Source organism: Elephantulus edwardii, unplaced genomic scaffold (genome assembly GCF_000299155.1).
Source record: "Elephantulus edwardii isolate Elephantulus edwardi_28Jun2011 unplaced genomic scaffold, EleEdw1.0 scaffold00015, whole genome shotgun sequence".
NCBI classification, from domain to species: domain Eukaryota; kingdom Metazoa; phylum Chordata; class Mammalia; order Macroscelidea; family Macroscelididae; genus Elephantulus; species Elephantulus edwardii.
The window spans coordinates 9853619-9871087 of NW_006399765.1; the positions used below are offsets into that span (position 1 = coordinate 9853619).

Here is a 17469-nt window from a genome sequence, read left to right on the forward strand (position 1 = left end):
ACGTGGCCCAGCTATGATATACTACAGCAAAGCAGTATAAGAAAATTCACAGGGAAATCATCACATTTCTTACATTGTTTCGATGACATTGCCAACTTTGTGTTGATAAGCTCTACGGTGTAAGCAGGTGCGTGTGTGGAACATTTCATACAGGTTCCAAATTTCCTGCAGGAAAACATGTAATAAAGAAAGGTGGGCAGTCTCCTCCCATGCAATTTATAGCCTCTGAAAACTTGCGCTGAAGGATCAGCTATGAATCTGTTCTGACTTGATAGCAAATAAGAGAGAGATAATGTTATATAATCTTGTAAGAGGAAAAAATAAATCCTTAAGACAAGGAAAAGCGATGATGGCAGATGAGAAGGCTAAGAATAGAGGCTGATTCATTAAAAAGTGATCTCACTTAAAAATCCAGGATAGTAGATAAAGACATTTATTATTGGCTTATGATTTTCATTCTTATTGAAGGATAAAAAATAAAATCTACTCTTTTTTTTTAGCACGAACACAGTCCCCTATAATCACAAATTTACATTCCAGGAAATCGCTGGGGTCAGTCCATCTGGAGCCCAATGGATAAACCTCGCCCTGAGAAAACTACCTTCATGATCCATGCTGTCTCCTCTGACAGCTTAGTATGAAAAAAACAAAATAGATAAAGAAAAAAATACCCCTAAAAAACCACCAACCTATTAAATGCTTAAATGCAGAGAAAGTTTCTGTTCTAGGTTCATAACTCTAACATTTCTTTTCATTGTCCCAACAACTCTAGGGGATAGATACCATTACTCATGTATGCTCCACTCACTACACAAACACTTTTTGTAATACAATATAGCTCTGGTGGCCTAGTGGCAGGAAGCTGTGCTGCAATCCAGAAGGTACAGAGTTTGAGGCCACCAGCTGCTCTGCAAAAGAAGGATGGGAAATCTCCTCCTGTGTGATTAACTTCCTCTGAAAACTTACTGGAGGGTCAGCTATGGATCAGTTCTGACTTGTTGGTACACAACAACAACAAGGAACAATTAATTATCTGTTCACCAGTAACTATGTATACTATTCTTTTGGATGTGCCTTCGAACTAGCAACAGTAATATAGTAATTGTTGTTTCATGGACATGGCTGCCAGGTGCAGTTAGACTAACTGTTCAAAATGTTCACCATTAGTTTTTCATTTTGTCAAGTGGCTTGGTAGGACCTCGCTAATAACGTCATTGTTGTTGTATACTGTCAAGTTGGGACCAACCCATAGCTGACCCTCCAGCAGGTTTTCAGATGCCGTTAATTGCATGGGAAGAGACTACCCACCCCTCTCCCGCAGAGCAGCCGGTGGACTCGAACCACGTGCTCTTCTGGATGGCAGCACAGCTTCTTGCCACTAGGCCGCCAGGGCTCCCTGCTAATAACATTAATGAGGTAAATAGTCTCTACACCTTTGGTGTGGAAAGATGCAAATAATCTGTGTAGATTACTAAGGAGTTTGGCTAGTTTCATCATCCAACCAGGCTTAAATTGAGCATATTTACAGGAAGAAAATAGGAATCTTGCTACCATCAGGAAAGAAGAAAGAGGCGGTGCACCTTGTCCTTTTAGACCAGAGTTTCCTCTGTAAGACACAGCTGCAGCAACAGAGGTAGTAGAGAACCAGAGGCCCATGTGAGACTGAAGTGAAGTGAAACTCCATGAAGCCAGAGCTGAGGGCCTTCACCCAGGGTTACTGGAAAGCTGGCTAGCACAATGGGGAGGAGATGCCAAAATTGACAGTAACAAAGGAGCTCTCTAACATTACTCTAAAATCGTGAAGCTCAAGGTCAGAGAGCCTTCGAGCACATCTGAGAAGCTGTCCTGACTGAAGAACTGTATCCTGACTGTTTCCAACTGAGTTGTAACGTGTTAGTCCCCTAATAAGCCCCACAATCATGAGTATGTTATTTGAGTTCTGTGTGGTCAATGCAATGGATTAACAGATCCAACAGTAGAGCAGCAAGAGCCTTGGGAGGGAAGGTGGATCCTAGAATGGCCAGAAGTGGGTCCAGGAGCACGGGGCATAGCTGGCCTCACAGGAAATGGTTTGTGCTGTGGATGTTACAGATGGGAACTGATACATTCATACCAGCCACACTGCGTTTACCTTCTCTCTACTACAAATATGCTTCTTGTTTTCCACTTCACAGACACGGGCAAACTTAATAAAACGCTTGTGATCAAAATTGTTTTGAATTCCGAGATGATGGCAGTCCCTGAAAATAGTCCAAAGACAAAGAGAGAAAATTTTTCGGCAAGGAAGCCATACCTTCAAGGAGAACACTAAAATTTATGCAAGGATTTCAGTAAACTTTTCTGAAGTATTCAGTGCATACCTGGCAAAATAATCCCATTTGTCCACATCGACACCATTTTTTTTATTAGCCACTATCTCATAGAGGAAGCTTTTCTCTTCAGGACGCCCTTTATAAGTCCACTGGAAGAGAAGAAAGTTTCTATAAGGTCACCAAGGAAGGACAGAATGAAGTTCAGGCCAAGACAGACAGTTTATTGAGGAGAAACTGCCAGGCTGGCTCTAAAGCAGAAACCGCAGTTACTTAAAAGTTACAGAGGAGTTTTATATTGTCTTACAAGGAAATTCGGAGTTAGAATGTTCACAGGTGCTTGGTACAAGATAAGGGAAAAGTCGAGGGTCATGGATAGTAATTCCTGGGAAAGGGAGGTGAAATAGATTTGCAGCTTTAACGGAGATAAACAGAGTTGCAGCTGCTACTTTGATCATTCCTGTGGCTGTTCCCAGGAAAGGAGGAAGAGCAGCTCTGCAGCCCTGAGAATTTCAAAATAGAAAACAAATCTATTTATAAGCAGGGCCATGCAAATATATTAACGGGGAAAGTATAAGTAGATATCTGACTGGGAACATGAGATAGAAAGTGTTTTTCTTTCTTTTCTCTATTTCATTCTTTTTTTTTATATATTATTTTTTCTGTGTGTGTACCATCAAATCGGATCTGAGTGGTACAGGAGGAGATTGTTCCTCCTTCCCCGGCAGAGCATCTGGTGGATTTGAACCGTGCGCCTCTGGGATTGCAGTGCAGCTTCTTGCCAGTAGGCCACCAGAGCTCCCCTTCTCTATTTCATTCTTAAGTTAGTAGAAAGGGGAAAGTTATCTTAAGGTATTATTTTGCCATTTCCCACAATCAAGAAGATTCCCGTTTTTTTGATTTAACAGTTCTCTTAAAAATAAAATCTCTCTCAGAACTAGGAGTTTATGGAATAAAGATGGGGGGGAAATCTAAAAAATTGAAATAGGAAATACTTTAAATGTTCTTTAATTGATAATACTTAATTTCATGCATATAAAATATTATTATCTAAAATTAACTAGACATTTTGTATAAATACCTATATTACATACATTTTTCAGGTGACTTTTTTTTGGAAATGTGATCTCCACTGCAAATTCCCTCTCTTTATCTTACATTTTAAAACAGAGTTCTAAAAAAAAAACCAAAACAGAGTTCTAAATTTTCAGGAAAAAAAAAGAATCTTAAGGGGAAATACTTTTTCAAGAAGAAAGAGATTTTCTTCTGAAGCAGTTCAATTTTTTTTAAGCTTTTGTACATCCAAATATTTCAAATATGCTAATTTAATGGATAATCGAGACATATGCTTTTACATTTCTAAACAAGTTACTTTAGGCTTCTCTATAGAATGTTATTGTTGTGTATTATTGAGCCAGAACTAACTCGTAGTTGACTCTCTGACGGGTTTTCAGAGGCAGGAATCACATGGGAGGAGACTGTCCGTCCTTCTCCCACAGAGCAGCTGGTGGAATCAAACCGAGTCCCTTCAGGAATGCTGCGCAGATTTCTACCACTAGGCCGAGCTCTTTTATATAATATGATAGACATATTTGTGATGGCTGATATTGAGAGCACTGGTGGTCTAGTGGTGAGGAGCTGAGCTGGCAACCCAAACATAGGCAGTTCAAATCCACCAGCTGCTCATCAAAAGAAAGAAGGGCAAGCTCCACCCATACAATTTACTGCCTCTGAAAACTTTTCAGAGAGTTAGCTATAGATTGGCTCCAACTCAGCAGCAAACAACAACAATATTGTATGTCAACAAGGTCATGGTTCTCAGGTGGAAAAGGAAGCTGCCAATTTGCCTGGTACGTATGATCCTATTATCAAGAGGAAATAGGACTAATATTATTACATAATGAAAGGAAACAGGGAGATGTCTGAAATAGAGATTTCTTAGGCCATCTTTTTGTATTACTGTGACTACAGTCAGAGGAAAACCATCAATTGTTAGGTGCCATTGAACCAAATGCAAAATGGAAAACTACAGTAATCTAATTACGACATAACCACTAACTGCCTACACGTCTAAGGGATGAAAGTTCGGGTTAGCCCACCACGCTAGGAACCACAACCAGCTGAGGTCCTTGCTGAGGTCAAACAGACACAGAACAGGTGGGAAAGAGGGTCACTCTCAGAACCAACTACGACCATGTTGTCATTTTTATTGAGTATTTCTTCCCTGTAGGTATACATGAATTATTTTTGTCTTCACTTTTTTTAAAATAACTATTCTTTTTTTGTGTGTGTGACAAATTGGATCTGACTGCTACAGGAGGAGATTTGTCCCTCTTTCTCTTGCAGAGCATCTTGTGGATTTGAACCATGTACCTCTGGGATTGCAGTACAGCTTCTTGACACTAGGCTACCAGAGCTCCTTGTTTTCCTCATTTATAAAAAATACCTAAGACTGTTGCACTTCCAATTATAGGTATGTTAGTTGTATCATGCTAGATATAAATGTGATTTGCAGGGTTTTTTTTTTGGTAGGTGATATAATGGTTTTTTGGGGTTTTTTAAATTTTATTATTTTTGTGTGAATGTACCGTCAAATCAGATCTGACTGGTACAGGAGGAGACTGTCCCTCCTTCCCCGGCAGAGCATCTGGTGGATTCGAACCATGCGCCTCTGGGATTGTAGTTGCTGCTCCCCTTATATAATGTTTTAAGGAGATATGTACAGCTGTCATATTGACAAGGAATGGACAGTGATGGCTAATGTGTGTCAAGGAGGCCATAATCCCCAGGATAATGTAATTAATTATCTATAAATCTTAACCCCTATGATGTTAATGAAATGGGATTAATCCTGATCTGTTACTGGGAAGTCTGCTCAAGGGAGTGACCTATGTTGACTATATATATGAACTTTCTGGCAAAGCTAGGTAGCTTGTTGCTAATTTCCTGCATCTGGCTTATCACTTCTAGATTTAAATCAATGATCTGCCTTACTCTTCAACTGTGGAGTAGACATTCTCCAGACCCAGCAGTCTGCTACCTCACTTGCCAAGCTTGGACTCTTTAGCCTCCACAGATTTCTCTTTCCAGAGGTCTGACTTACAGACCTGAGATTTATCTGATGTAAGTCATGGTATTTTCAATTGCTTCTGATGCATCTGAGAGTTAGATGATGAGTAAGGAAGACCAAAGAAGAGTCGATTCCCTTGAACTGCGGTACTGGAGAAGAGTATTGAATATACTATGGACTGCCAAAAGAACAAATATATCTTGGAGGAAGCACACCTAAAAAGCAAGGATGGTAATACTTTAGGCCTTCTGACATTGGGCATCTTATCTTAGGGGACAGTCCTTGGAAAAAGACATTATGCTGGGGAAGGAAGAGGTGGGCAAAAGAATGGGCTCAAACATGTCAGAGGTTGTGAGGATGGCACAGGATAGGGCAAGGTTCAGATCTGTTGTTCATAGTGTTGCTATGAGGTGTAACTGATTTGATGGCACCTAAGTGACCCTATGAACAAAAGACCTGAAGCCTTCTATAACTATGGTAATTTATAGAGTTTATGGAGTTTCCAGAGGCATGTTGTTTAGGAAGTGGATGCCACTTCTGCTTCTAATCAACACACATACATACAACATCAATGACATGGAGCTCTGATGGCCTAGTGACAAGAAGCTGCACCGCAATCCCAAAGGCACGCTGTTCAAGGCCACCAGCCACTCTGCAGAAGGATGGACAATCTCCTCCTGTGTAATTGCTTCTGAAAACCCACTGGAGGGTCAGCTATGGATCGGTTCTGACTCAATGGTACTTAATAACAACATCAATGACAACATCAGCATGTGAGCCATTTACTTGAAGTAAATATCTCTTTTTGTATGTGTGCTTGATTGGTTTGGTTTCTCTAAAGAACTCATTCTAATATAATATTCATTTAGAAAAGATTTATATTAAAATTAAATTGAATTTAAATTAGGTGAAATAATTTTTAAAGGAATCAGTTAAGATTTAGGCAAAAAAGTATTTTTCATTTTTTTCTATTAAGTAATAGAAATATGTTACATATTTTATAATTTTCATTATCTAAAATAGGCAAAGTCAGTTTGAGGACTAAGGTGTGTCTCATTCAGGCCACGGTCTTTCGATCACTTGCTATGGACTTGAGAGCTGACAGAACATACTTCGGACATGCTGCTAGAAGGGGCTTTTCCTTGGAGAAGGACATGATGCTTAGAAAGGTGGAAGGTTGGCAAAGGAGAGGAAGACCCTTGACCAATTGGAATGACACAGTGATTGCTGAAATGAGCTCTACTGTGTCAGGAAGTGTGAAGATGGCACAAGGTAGGACAGGGTTTAGATCTGTTGTTAATAGGGTTGCTATGGGTCATACATGACTCGATGGCACCTAACAACAACAACAACAACAATAAACAGCAAACTGGGCTAATGTATGGCTTTGAAGGAATCAAGAAAAATACAGAAGAAAGCCATTAGTAACTTTCAAACTGAATTTACCGAAGACTCTTGGCTGGAGCTCTCATGTGGTCCTATAATTAATTCCTTGATAAAACAAATATCTTCTTCAGGGACGAGACCATAATGTTTCATGACTTCTCTGAGTCCATTCGAATCCAGTAGGTGCTCAAACATCCTGACTGACCCCTCTTCATGCTAAAAAAAAGAAAAAAATAAAATCACATAATATGATTAATTATAGACCCTTGCCCATAAAGCTCCAGACAATCCAAATTACTTAAGGCCTCAATGCATTTTAATTATCTAGTTTCCAACTACAGACTTACATATTTATTTTTTTTTTAAAAAACCCATTTTTTACTTGGCAATATTTACTAGTCTACAAACTTTCACAAACCATGTTCATTATTTCATAGACATACATAATCCATTTGTTGAGACAGAATAATTTATAGTGCCTAAAAGAATATTACCTGGTCAAATGGATAGAATTTCATTTTAATGAACATCACTAAAAAGAGTCATTTCTAGTGTTAATATGTGAAATCACAAACTCTGTGGGCACTTCCATCTAGTGGTTGAAAGAGGATTAACCAAAACCACTTCAAAATGGTTCAGTTACTGCCACATAAACAAGAGTCTTGTAACTCTCTGGATGGCATGCCAACCACATCTATACTCATGGTATTTTGGCCCAAACTGAAAACAAACAGCTACGTTCACTCAGAGATGGCAGCTCTATGCCACGTTGAATGTGGGCTCTGGGGACCTCCTATGATGTTGTTTCCTAAAAGCCCTGGCATAAAGATTACAGTTAACCTGATGCAGGAGGTTGTATTAGGGGGAGGATTCCTAACCAAAGCTGAAAGACTGCTGAGTCAATTCCAACATGCTGTGACCCTCCACTGAGCTTCTGAGACTAAATTCTAATGGGAACAAAAACCTCATCTTTTTCTCACACAGCAGTTGATGAATTTCAACTGCTGACATTAGGGTCAGAAGCCTAACATGTAACCTGTTAGAGAGAACAAAGGAAACACGGAGACAAGGGTCCAAGAAAGAAAGCAGGAAAACAGAACTAGGAGAAGTAACAACTCCCGCAGGTTTGGAAGTACACCCCTTTCCCACTTCACCTCCCCTTTCCCACTCCACAGTTCTATGTTTGGAACTAAGGGCACCATGACATTGCACAAACACTGTGACTTCCACGACCTCGAAGAACACCTTCAATCACCATGGAACAGACAGTTGGCCCTCACCACCAATCAGAACAAGCCACTAACTGGAAAAGAAAAGGAAAAAAAAAAAGATTAAGGAGAAGATCCCATAAACACTGGCACTCTGCCAGTAGACCAAAGTTCCTTCTCACTCATGAGAGAGCACTTGCTGTCTGACTCTTAGTGTCCTAGCTTGCCTGTTTGCAGCTCTTTCTTCTTTCACTTGAAGAAGAAACCTGAGTCACCGGAATAACCCTGAGTACTAGCCGCTTTCATAAATGTCCGTCTGTGGCAATCTTCTCCCGAGAGGCCTTGCTAGTCTTCACCAAGGCATTAGATCAGAGGGATCTTCTACACCACTAGCTTAATGTAATCGAATCCACCATATAACCCAACGTGCAACTGCCAGTACGCCACCTCATGCAACGTTGTTGAGTCGATTCTGACTTAAGGGCTGCAATCAGGTTCCTGAGGCTGTAAACCATAAGGAGAGGAAACTGATATCTTTTTCAATCCCACCAGAGCTGCCTAAGCTAGCTAGGACTCCTCACAAACATGTCAGGCATGTGCAAATGTCTAATTGTAAAGTGGTTAATTTAAAAAGCATGATGAAAACTTGGTTGCTTTGTGATTTTATTGCAATTGAGTCCAAATTGGAGATGACCTTTAATTATTTTCTTCTAGTACAATCGCTTTATGCAGATGACACAACTCTGCTTGCTGAAACTGAGGAGAACCTGAAGCACTTGCTGCAGAAGGACAAGGACTGCAGCTTTCAATGTGAATTGAAGCTCAACATCAAGAAAAAGATTCTCACCACTGGGCTGATTGGCAGCATCATGATAGATGATGAAGACATTGAGATTGTTGACAGCTTCAGTTTGCTTGGCTCTACAATCAACACTCTTGGTATCAGCAGCCAGGAAATTAAAATTGGAAAAATCTGCTGTCAGAGACCTTCTACAAAGTACTGAAGAGCAACGATGTCAGTCTGGAGATTAAGGTGCACCTGATACAGTTGCCTATGCAATTACTTGATATGCATCAGAGAGCTGGACAATGACTAGAGTTGACAGGAGGAGAGTTGATGCCTTTGAGCTTTGGTGCTAAAGAAGAGTACTAAATATACCATGGGCTACCAGGAGAACAAACAAGTTCATCCTGGAGAGACTGAAGCCAGGCTGCTCTTTGAAGGCAAGGATTATGAAGCTCTGTCTGACATACTTTGGACATGTTGCAAGGTGGAGAGGAACGTCATGCATGAAAAGGTGAAAGGACAGCGCAGGAGAGGAAGACTCTTGATGAGAGGAATTGATCGTCACCGGGGTAATGGGGATAGGTGTGTCAGAGACAATGAGATTGGCAAGGGATTAGAGCAGGGTTTAGGGCTGTTGTAAATAGGGTCACTATGGGTCACAAGCAACTCAACAGCACATGCCAACAACAACAATCACCTAGTTGTTGTTGTTTGCCATCAAGTAGGAACTGATCCATAGCTGGCCGTCCAGTGGGTTTTAAGAAGCAGTAAATCACGCAAGAGGCGACTGTCCATCCTTCTTCCACAGAGCAGCTGGTGAATTCAAACTGTGTCCCTTTGGACTGCAGTGTAGCTTCTTACCACTAGGCCACCAAAGCTCCCACTATATGTGATTTCTACACAATCACAAAGAAAGAGCACTATATTATATTGGCAGCAATGAAGCCTCGTTTTTTAGTGCTGGTTCTACCATTTAACAGCTTGGTCTTTTTGGCACAACAATGCACTCTCTGAGCTTCAAGTTTCCTTACTTGTAAAGAAGAGATAATGATTTTTTCTATATAAATTACTATGAAGATCAAATGTGGGGGTCCCCATATAAAATATAATGGATAATAGAACACATCCTACCACACAAAATTGGAGCCAAATCGATAACTGAACAATCTACTAAAATAATTTTTCTTTTTAATACATACTGACTATATACTTACCGACCATTTTAACTCTGGGCGAGCACATGGGATAAATTTTCCATCAAACAAATGAGAAAATGGTCCGTGACCTTAAAACAAAAGCAGTCTTAGAAGCAAAGAAAATGTTCCCAAATTCATAAACATGTGATTAATTTCTCTATTTTTTCAGTTCAATTTGAATATCAACAGAAATTGATAATCCAGAAATTCACCACAAAGAGGGACGATGATCTCTGTCTGTTTTCTCAAACAAAAGAACAAAAAGCAGAACCAAAAAGAAAAGTAAGCTCCCTCTGGATCACCACAGCTCACGTAGAACTGATGACAGGAGAGTTTTGTGTAACTAAAAGAAAAGTTAAAGGGATGTTAACTAATTTTCAGATTGAGTATTTGTGGATCAATCAGGACACAAATTTTAGGACAACTGACCACTGGGGTGCTGAAAAAGAATACTAGAATTTCATCTTATTACTCTCATCTTTTAAAAACATCCCTATTTATGTTATGTGCCACTGAGTCTAAGTCAACCATGGCTGACCCTCTAGTGAGTTTTCAGAGGCTATCAATTGCATGGAAGGATATTGTCCATCTTTCTCCCACAGAGCAGCTAGGGGATTTGAACTGCCTATCTTTTGATTTGGTAGGGCAACTCCTTACCATTAAACTACCAGACCTCCCAGAGTAAGTAACATGGTCAGGGAAGGTTTCTTTTCTCTTTGTCAAAGAGAAGGGACTCGATTCTATTGGATTCAAGTTAACCAAATCCTCAGATGGATCCAAGAACAGAAGTTCTCTAAGTCTGCTGATTTTCTAAATAAGATTAGTGATTCTAGGAATAAAAGAAGGGGGAGGTTTCTTTCACAAAGTAATTAAAGGAGAAATGGTAATTCCATTCAAAAAAGAAATCAAATTCACATCCTCTTAATACAGGTTTTTGTTAGGTGCCTTTGCGGTCAGAAACCTGAACTATTCATAAAGTCCCATAGCTTGGAGCAAAAACATCTAATATGTAAAATTCACTAAAAGGCTGTTAGAGGAAAAGAAATCAATAAATAAATGCATGTTTTGGGTTTTTGCCACAGGACAAAGATGTGGCCGTGGGCTTCCATAAAGATATTATTATTATTATTATTATTATTATTATTATTATTATTATTATTTTGTGTGCGTGTACAGTCAAATCAGATCTGACTGGTACAGGAGGATATTGCGCCTCCTTCTCCGGCAGAGTATTTGATGGATTCAAACCGTATACTTCTGGGATTGCAGTTCAGCTTCTTGTCACTAGGCCACCAGAGCTCCCCTTTCCATGAAGATTTACAGAAAGATTTTCCAGCTAGTTTTGGAAACTCTTTAGGGCAGTTAATCTTGTCCTATAAAATTGTTATGAGCCAGAATAAATTTGCCAGCCACAGGTTTGACTCTTAGGTTTAAGAATCTTTCTGGGATAAAGCAATGGTATACTTATGTCAATGTTAAAGAATTAAATCAGAAGTTCCATATTTGTCTAGGTTAGCTTGATTTTTCCATTTCAAAGAGGTGACTTACGTTATAGTTTGACTGACCACTTTGGTTCTTTGAACAACTTACCGAGATCATGACAGAGCCCAGCAATCTGCACACACAGCATATCTCGCTCACTTATCTGCAGCTCTGGCTGTTTTTTATGCAGTGCACTAACTAGACATCCTGCTAGGTACGCTACCCTGCACATTAAAAACAAAAAAAAAGAACAAAGTAAAAAGTGAGTCATTCTTCTACTGGAAAAAGTTAGTGATACCTCTGCTTTTTAAAAGTTTTGTTATGTCCATCAGACACTCTGCTGGAGAAGGAGGGGCAATCTCCTCCTGTACCAGTCAGATCCAATCTGATGGTACACACACAAAATAATAAAATTTTTTTTTAAAAAAAAGTGCATCTAAATCTTTACATTGGAATATTTGCTTTTCTTAGAACATTACTAGGGATCTCTTATAGAGAAATAAGAGCTGTGACAAAAACAGGGATACATATCCATGTTTATCACAGCATTCTTTACAACAGTTAAAAGATGAAAACAAAGTGTTCCACAATTAAATGCATAGACAAACAATGGTACATATACACAACATAGGTGGAATATTACACAACAATCCAGAATATAATGAATCTGTGAAACACTTCATATCTGATGAAGCTGGAGAACATTATGCTGAATGAAATGAGTTAATTATCAAAGCGCACATATTGAATGAGACCACTACTGTAAAGTCAAAGCAAGGTTAATATACAGAGGAAATATTCTTCAATGATATCCACAGGTTGGAGGGGAAGGGAGAGGAAGTTACTAACTAGAAGGGAAGACATGAATTTCTTCAAGTGAAGGGAAAGCTAATATAATAAGGGAAAGCCAATTAAAAGAAGAAAAAACCAACATAACAATAAGGTAGAGGACAGTTAAATAATCATGCATATGAAGACACTGTATACACACACATGCACACATGTGTGTGTTCTACAGAGGTTAGTTCTACGTATGTATTTATGTTTGCTGCCAATATATCCAGAAATATAGTAGGGTATTAGGGAAATTAAAGTGATGAAAAGTTCTTAGCTATAATCAATCACCTTGAAGGAATCAGTCGCCAGGAGTAGGGGCTCAGAACCATAGTCTTGAGGGACATCAAGGTCAATTGGCATAACAATAGCTTACATCCTACTTTGATGAATCTTTTCCCTGGTGGCCTAGTGGTAAGAAGTTGTGCTGCTAACCTGAAGGATCAGTTCAAACACACCAGGTGCTCCGCAGTAGAAAGCTAGGGAACCTCTTCTTGGGTGACTGACAGCCCTGAAAATTTGCTGGAGAGTCAGCAATGAATTAGTTCTGACTCCCTAGCACATCACAACAATAACAACTTGGATGAGTGGTAACTAGGATCTTAAAAGCTGCTGATGGGGCGGGAGGTTGGGGGGAAGCTTATGATGGGGAGGAAGGAAGCAACTCATGTGTGGGTGGCCGTGTAAGAAGAGTGTAGAAAATCAAAGACACATAAAAAATTTGTCCAAGAACCGTAGCCTTAATAATTGTGAAACCAGAAAGACTACATGGTATCCTGTAACCCTTCTGAAAGGAATAAAAATTGAAGTTCCTGGATAGAGTGATGGGAAAAATCAAAACTTAAAATCATTAAAGAGTAGAGGTTTAAAAAAAAAAAGTAGAGTTTTACTGGTCTGACAGAGACTAGTAGAACTTTCATGGCCGAAACGGCATTCACGTTTATGTCTTAACTTGCAGCCAAACAATAAGCAGGCCAATACGACCAACAGCCAGCCATATAAGATCAAACGAGCAGCATCTGCCCAGGGGTGAAGCCCAGAAGACAGGAAAGGGACAGGAAAAAGGGGCGGATGGAAATGGTAAACATGGGAGAAAATGTGAAGAGTGCTGTGTTGGGGTAGTCTGTAGGGAGCGGTAACTCAAAGGCTGTGCCTCTTTGGCAGTTTTCAATCCACCAGCTGCTGCACAGGAGAAAGATGGAAAATCTCCTCTCATCTCTCTGCCATCGAGCTGGAACCTAGTCACAGCTGCAGTCTTTAAACAGCCCATCTCCTGGAATCACTGGTGGATTCGAACAGGCAGACAGGCAAGGCCTTGGGGGTGAACAGTGCAATTCCCTGCAGGCTACACCATGAGAGCCCCCCAGTGTGATTTACAGCCTCCCAAAAACCTGCTGCAGGATCAGCCACGAGCTTGTTCCAACTCAGTAGCAGTGATAAGAGTTACGCTGTAGGGACTGCACTCAAAACAACCAAGTATGCAGAAATTTTTGAGAGGAAACCCAATGTGCTCTGTAAGCTTTGAAACAAATCACAATTTAATAAAGTTAGAATTAATTATTTTTTCAATTATATTTTATTATTTTGTGTGTGTATTGTCCAATTGGATCTGATTGTTACAGGAGGAGATTCCTCCTCCTTCTCCAGCAGAGCATTCGGTAGATTCGAACTGCACACCACTGGGATTGCAGTGCAGCTTCTTGCCAGTAGGCCACCAGAGTTCTCTTGGAATGAAATTTTAAAAAATGAATAACAATAGTATTACCATTATTGTAAACTTATTTATTCTCTAAATGAGAAAATGAGTCAACTCTTCTATGAGACTCAGGAGGTACTTTGTTTCCCCACCCTCATTCCCTTCTTACCCAAGACTATGCTCAAAGCGGTTATGTGATGCTCCTGGAAAAACAAAGTAACTACCTCCCAGCTGTTTGATGTAGCGAAGCCGCTGAAACTGAGGTGTGTCAATGATTCGGATAAGAAGAGGGTGAAGCTCAATGTGGCCATGGATGGGATCATTGATAACCTAGAAAATTGTGTTTCAGTTAATATAAGAAACAATTAACAACTCCACCTAAAACTTTTTTTGGAACAGTCATTTGTTGCCATACTGAAAAGTGAAAACTGCCTAACAGTTCAAGTAAGAATAATACTTAGAGAAATGACAAAATATTATTATCATCATCCTGTTTACTATCATTACAAAACAGATCAAATATATCTAATCTGGCTATATGTGTGTGTACACACACACACACACACACACACACACACAATCATATAAATAATGTTATGTACTATTGCATCAGAACCAACTGACAACAGACTCTCCAGCAGGTTTTATAGGCTATCAATCACTTGGGAGGACACTGTCCATTTTTTTCCCAAAGGAGCATTTTTTAATCCAAAGGTGGATTAGAATTGAACACCTTTAGGTTGTCAGTGTAACTCCCTAGCCAGCACCAGACCTCCCTACGTACCTGATAAGGGGATTTAGTCACTGAAATACTAAATAACCAAATTCAGGATGATTCTTATTTCTTGGAAAACAAAGATGAAAATAGGGTCTAGAAGGGATACAAAGGAGGTTCTCCAGCGTTTTTAATATTTTGTTTTAGGAATAATAGTCTGAAGAAAATAAAGTCATTATTAAGATTTGACAAGCTTGGAAGTCAAGACCTACTAGATTTTTCTATATGCTTAAAATATTTTCTTTTTTTCTGATTTAGGCAAATGTGGCACTTATTTTAGAAAATACAAAGTTTAAAAAATAATAAAAATCTTCATTACCCCATTATCCTATCATCCAAAGGCAGACTTCCTTCTATTCTTTTAAAAATGAATTTAACATGATTCCAAAGACATGAAATAAGGTCAGATTCCTCTTACCTTCATTGTATCCATTTGAATATTACCCAGTCCTTCGATATGGTAAATTAGCTTCTTTCTATCTGCCAAAGACCTAAAATTACAAAATTATAATTAAATAATTATTGACTTAATAATTCCTAGAGTATACAATAATAATATATAATCAATTATAGACTATTTACACTAATTGAAAAGCATATCAGACCAAGTACTAGTTCAAGCATATACATCCTAGGAACTCTTTTCTTAACAACTATGATACGAGATTCTCTATTAAATCACTGTAAGCATCCAGTAAAATCCACACAGGCAAATGCCTCTGAATAGTCAATAAAATACAAGTAAACACCATTCTGGTATTCTCTGCTTTCAACCAAGATCTGGTTCATGTCAGGAATGATACCAGTTGTTCCTCTCTGTTTTTGTCGTTACGTGCCACTCAGGCAACTAAGACTCATAGCAACCCTATAAACGACAGGTCTGGACATTGCCCAGTCCTGCTCCATCCTGATCTCTGATATGATAAAATCCATGGCCTCTCAGGATATGGTAACAATAAAATTGAACTTTGCACTCCGTGTGGTGTAATTGATCACTATTATATGGCCTTTCTTGCCATGGTCTTATACCTCCCACCAAAAGAGGTGCTTGGTGATGCCACCAAGGCGTTCAGACAGCTTGCTAATCCTGTAATTAAGTTGCATGGTGGTCTTGTGAGTATGGGACCATAAAAATATGCAGTATGGAACCCTAAAAAAGAGATAAGGGCATTTAAAAAAATTTGTTTTTTTTTCAGGTACACCTTAGTCTTTATTTTTTAACAGAAAAAATGTTTTGTTTCCCATTCTTCCACGTTTGTTCCCCTCTTTTCTCCCTCCCCTAGTCTTCCTCACAATGCATCTCTTGTTCCAGATCACTGCCATACATATAATGCATAATCTTATATTCCTTTCGGAATATCTCTTCCCCTCATCTGATCTAATACAGGATTCATTATCTATCCATTCTTTTCCCATTCTTTCCCCAACACCCCAGGTCTGTCCTATTTTATAACAGCAGTGTTATACAGTATTTGTCCTTTTGTGACTGAGATAGTTCACGCAGCATAACATCCCCCAGGCTCCTCTATATTGTGAAATGTTTTACAAGTTCATTGTTTTTCAATGCTGTTTAATACTGTTTCTATCCATTCATTTGCTGGGCACTTAGGTTGCTTCCATCTCTTTGCAATTGTGAATAATGCAGCAATAAACATTGTGCATACATCTGATTGAATTGTGGCTCTGGTTTCTTTAGGGTATATTCCCAGTAGTGGAATAGCTGGGTCAAATGGTATTTCTAACTTCAACATTTTGAGAAAGCATCAGACTGCCTTCCATTGTGGCTCTATCATTTTACATTCTCACCAGCAGTGAATAAGAGTGGTAATCTCTCCACAACCTTGCCAGCATTTGTTGTGTGCTGCCCTGTTGAACTTTCCTACTGCTGCTGGGGAGGAGGTTTTTGCCATCACACTAAGCTTAAAATCAGTCACCTCAGAGGAACAAAAAAGTAATCTCACCACCACCAAAAAAGAAGAACGGGTCCTTGGACTGCAAGTTCTCTGTGTTGAGAACCAGCAGATCAGGAGATACAGAGAGAGAGCTGTCACACTGGAGAAAGTGAGAGACAGTGAAAAGTAGCAGAGGAGATGGCAGAACCAGGAGACAAGCAGACAGAAGCGGTGTGCTTTCCAGACCAGACAGAAAAAAGAAAGATTCCCAGCAGGAAGTTTTCTGGTGGACAAGGGTCCCTTTAGTAATTTCTTAACAGAACTAGGTATGCCAACTCATGAAGCTAGAGAGTTTAGGCATTTGAGACTATCCTTCCTAGCAGAGTGAAATGCTTCTGAGCACTTTGGTGTCACCAAAGAGCTTTAAACACGTGTGTGGGTAAGACTGAGGCTTGTTTAGCTCAAGAGGCCTGAAGGATTAAGAGGTTGAGGAGGCTAGACGCCTGCCTCCGGGCACAGCCAAGAAGCTGTCATGACTGAAGAACTTGATCTTGAATATTTTTTGATCCTGAGTTGTAATCAGATCCTTCCCTAATAAACCTTAAAATCCTAAGTATTGTCTGTGAGTCTTGTGTGGCAACATGATCAAAACCATAAAAGAGGTAGAGGTATATCTGATCTCCTCTTACTAGGAATCACTCTTGGCTTGATGTTGATAGCATTCTCTCTCACCTTCTAAAGTAAGAGGAAGTCAGATGCCTCCACCAAGTCATTTTCACAGAATCAAGTAGAAACAGCTCTTATCTGCCACATGGAACTGGAGTGGCCTTGGGC

At 39.5% G+C, this 17469-nt stretch overlaps 1 pseudogene; it reads right to left on the reverse strand.

The window, feature by feature from the left end:
- The window catches only part of LOC102847524, a 49022-nt pseudogene that overhangs the window by 13643 nt on the left and 17910 nt on the right, over positions 1-17469 (reverse strand).